At 36.4% G+C, this 4,723-nt stretch overlaps 1 non-coding gene across 1 annotated transcript; it reads left to right on the top strand.

Moving 5' to 3' along the window:
* The first annotated feature begins 1,354 nt into the window (after positions 1 to 1,354).
* LOC115941047 (U6 spliceosomal RNA) lies at positions 1,355 to 1,459 on the top strand. The gene has a single exon (XR_004075777.1). It is a non-coding gene; the product is annotated as a U6 spliceosomal RNA (small nuclear RNA).
* Positions 1,460 to 4,723: the final 3,264 nt, after the last annotated feature.

The raw sequence follows: 4,723 nt of genomic DNA, 5'->3' as shown, positions 1-4,723 counted from the left end.
AGGGGAATCAAATGCAAAATATCTGAAATAGGAAAGAAGATAACATGATTTAGAGTCTCAGAGAACCAGTGATGCTAGAACATAGTGAGCTGGGCATTAGAGAAGCAGAAGCAGGCCAGACAAGAATTGGCCCTATTGTCCACTTTATTCTAAGTTAACAAGAGCTAGGTGGTCACAGATCAAGAGCTCTAGAAAGTATAATGTAAGTTTGAGAAGATGGAGCATGGGAGTATGCAATTTAGAACACTGAAATGAAAATAGGAATCCATTTGACAAAAAGAAAAAAAAAAGCAGGTGTTCAAGATTTTTGGTAGAGGCAAAAGCATAGAGGGATGTTAGGTGTAATGGAATATCTTTTTTAAAATTAAGGGAATTTAGTTCTAGAATCATGGTATCAAATACATAAATCACATGGTATCATGGCCACACATTCTATCTCCACTACTATAAGTTGGTGGAGATATGACTTAGTGATCTCCTCTTTGGTTTTTCCTAGAATCGTGAAACAAACACACACTCCCTTTCTCTGACTCAGTGCAATTCCCAATCTCCCTACAGGTATTATCATGACAAAGAAGCCCTCTTTCATAAATGAGAAGAAGCCTTTCCTTATTTTGGTAGCTCTTCCATCCACATAGTTTCCATAGCAAATTTGTGCTAAAATCAAGATCTTTATTCACAATTCTTTGACTTTGTCAATCTCTCTAATCCATTTACCTCACCATTGGGTCAATATTTATGAAGACATCTTGTCTTCACTTCTTTCCATAACTCACTTAAATTTTATAATCCATCATAAGTAGCGTTAAATCCTTTCTACTTAACTTATTCCCCTAACACACTTTAATCAAAATTGTTTGCTTAATTGTTTAATTTCCTTGACTCTATGCTTCTTGACCTGAAAGATATTGCTTATTTACTTGACAGTTCTTTCTTTAGCACAAAGAAGGCACTATCTATACTTATACTTATCTTTTTACTAATGTTATAATTGAATCCAATGATTTATTGATATAGCCAACTTGCCCAGTAAAAAATATCTAATCAGTAAGAAGCAGTGTATTATAACAAGAAACAATGATTTAAGAACATGTTCTGGGGCAAAACAAAGAAAAAAGGTTATACACATATCTATCTCCTAATTTCCAGGCACACAAAAAATAGGCAAAGTGGAGAAACAAGTTATAAACTAGCAAGTAGACAAATAATACATACATTGCTAATAGTCCCATTTAGCACTGTAGCTATAAAAACCTAATAATTCAATTTCAAATTAGTGATGGTATATTTTTATTATATTCTTTATCAAATTACTATAGGGAGAAAGATTCTATTGGAACAAAAACTAACATGCTTGCTGCAGCAGCACATACACTAAAATTGGAACTATGCAGAGATTTGTAAGGCCCCTGGACAAGGATGACAAAGTGCTTCATATTAAAAAAAAAAAAAAACTTATGAAACGTCAATTTAACTTTTATATTAATTTAATCAAATTTGGGGTGACATATTTTATTTTGGTTTTTATTTTGTAGCCAAGGCTACAGTGATTTTAAAATATCATCGGTATAATCGATCCCTTTTTTATGTGTAACTTCACAATGAAATACATAGTATCTATATTTCAAGACAGAACAATGAAACTCAGTCTCTCAGATGACCAATGAATTCAGGCTGGGAGTTTGATTATCTTATTATTTTGGTCTCATAAAGTATATATATTGATATATTATGTGTGTATATATATAATATATATATGATTAAATAATGTATATTATTACTAAGCAATTTATTTGTGCTTGAATCTTATCCTTTTCTAAAATCCTCTCTGAGACAACTGAAGAACAGCTTTATCAACACAGAACAGACTCTTCAATGACATGTTTGAAATGTGTTGTAGTATTTACAAATAAAAATATCTCTTTAGTATGTGTGTCATGGGTAATGAATATGACCACTTTCTATATTTTAGCAAAAGAAATGCATTACAGTTAAAGAGAACCATAATTTCTGGGACCCATAACATGCCATTTTCTCTCATCTTTTGTTATTTAAAAAGATTTACAGAAGCCAGAGCTGAGGTTTAGTAAGACATTTCATAACCCAATGTATTCATTATTCATTGCTGTGTAACAAATTAGCCCCAAACTTAGCAGCTGAAAGTGCAGACCACCTATTATCTTATAGTTTTTTGTAGGGCAGAAATTTGGGAACAATATAGTTGGATGAATTTAACTAAGGGTATTTCACAAAGCTTCAATCATGATGTTATCTGAGACTACAGTCATGTCAGGCTCATGTGGAAGAGAAACTGCTTCTAAGCACACTCATGTGGCTGTTGCCTTAAGACAACAGGTCCTTACCATGTGGTTATTTCCACAGGAATACAGACACTGTGATAACCTTTCTTTTTCCAAAGCAAAGTAAGATATAGAGACAACTAAAGCTAGAGCAAGAGAGAAACAAGAAAGAATTCCCAAGATAGAAGACTCTTTTTAAAACCTAATACCAGATGTGACATCCCATTACTTCTGCCATATTTTGTTCATTAGAAGCAAGTAAAAAAAAGAAAAATATATGCAGCCCACATTTAGTGAAGGAAATTACATCAGAGCATGAACCAGGAGGCAAAGTTCATTGGGGGCCATCCTAGAGCCGGCCAACCAGAGTCTTCCCTCAGGTAACCAATGAGTCATCTTTCTACTATGCAAAATGTATTCTATCCCCTCCAAATTACCTTGAGTTTCATCCTTATAGCATCATTTCAAAGTCCATAAACTCAACATCTAAATAAGGTCTAGATACAAATAAAGCAACCCAAATGTAGTTGCTTAAGTACAGCACCTCAAGTGGGACTTCTCCAAATCTGTGGATCTGAGAAAGTACAGAGAGAAGTAACCTGCCTCCGTTTCCCCAATGAACACCCAACATATAATATCCTATAGGCAGAGAATGGCCACTACAGGTATTCTCATTCAAAAAAAAGAAAAATTGGGAGGACAAAGGAAGAAACTAGTTGATAGTAATTATAACATCCAATTGGACAAATACTGGCAGTTCTTTGAGTAGGTCTCAGGCCAGGGAATAATTTTCTATGAATTTCAATTCTGCCCACAGTGTTCTTGGTACCATCCTCTTAGTCATGTTCCCTTTTTCTTTTCCTTTTTTCATGAAACATAACGTGCATCTGCAATGATAGAGTAGGCAGTTAGCTAGATATGAGCAGGGAACAGGTGTCTTATGACTGTTAAAAAGTTTCAAACAGCTGGGAGAGACCTTGGGGAACACACATGCACTCTCCCCTATGCCCAGTGCCCTACAGTAATGTATAGCTTCATTGTATTATATTTACTTTGAGCTTTTGACCCCCTTTGTGGAGGATGGCTGCCATGACAGTTCCAACAAGCACCATATGGGGCCAAAAACGCCCTAATACCAACCAGTGGGAGGAGTCCCTTGAGATGACTGGAGGCAACCTTAGTCAGAGACTGCCCTGGCTATGACCCACAACCTATCCAAACATGAAAAGAAAAGATGACCTCGGCCCCCATGCAGTTGCCAACTCTGGGCTTGCCTTCTCTCCCACTTTCAGAGTGTACTCTTGCTTTAAGAGTTATAAATGTTTGCTTACTTAAGAGTTTGGCTCTGAATTCTTTCTTGGCTGATCTCAAGAACTGAGGCCATGGAACAGGATTTGCCACTGACACGACTGAATAGATCTCTCTGTGTCCTTCTTGCTAGTAGAATTCTGGGGATCCAAAGGTCTCTCCTAATTTTGCACAATCTCTGACTCTCAGTCCAAGCAGGTGATGTTTTTGCCCCTCAAATACCAAATCAGTATCTTAAACTTCTACCTTAACCCACTAGAAAAAAGGAGCAAATTAGGGTGCCTGGGTGGCTCAGTTGGTTAAGCGACTGCCTTCGGCTCAGGTCATGATCCTGGAGTCCCGGGATCGAGTCCCACGTCGGGCTCCCTGCTCAGCAGGGAGTCTGCCTCTCTCTCTGACCCTCCCCCCTCTCATGCTCTCTATCTCATTCTCTCTCTCAAATAAATAAATAAAATCTTTAAAAAAAAAAGGAGCAAATTAAGCTTAAAAATAGCAGAAAGAATGAAATAATAAACAGCCTCTTCATTTTAAATGTATGTAGCGTGATTCTGAATTATATCTCAATAAAGCTGTTGTGTAAAAAATGTCAATCAGATGTAATTTGTGTTTTAAAAAACAAAAGTAACTTCACCATGTTAATGATCACAGATTTTTTCACTTTAATCCTCTTTCTTATTTAAAAAATAAATCTGAAAACTTTTCAAAAGTCTTAGCCAATTGCAAGAATAAGGAGAGGAGAGATAGGTGATGGTGATAGGTCTCCATGCTGGTTAACATAAAATTGTGTCTAGTATTTGTCCCAATAATACAACATCCAGATATTTGGGCAAAAAATGGGCCTACTTCCTTCAGCCCAATACCCCTTTTCTCCCTCCTCCCTTGCATTGGTTGGTTGTTTTTATATAATTTCTTCCAAACCACAATCCTGGCCCAGTGCTAAGCTGCCCTCTTGCACTAAAGTACAGTGATTATGCTGTGGCTTTATTTCTCCTCTGCATCCTTCTAACAGAAGGCAACTCCATTAACATTCTAGATATGGACTCCAAAGTATGAAGGAGAGCTAGAAATAGCTGCTAAAAGACTCCAAGGGAGGAAGGAATTAATAAATCACCTAT

Source organism: Leptonychotes weddellii, chromosome 3 (assembly GCF_054177405.1).
Source record: "Leptonychotes weddellii isolate Sample4059 chromosome 3, ASM5417740v2, whole genome shotgun sequence".
Classification (NCBI taxonomy): domain Eukaryota; kingdom Metazoa; phylum Chordata; class Mammalia; order Carnivora; family Phocidae; genus Leptonychotes; species Leptonychotes weddellii.
Note: the sequence above shows the minus strand (reverse complement) of the source record. Positions and strands in the feature narration are given on the sequence as shown.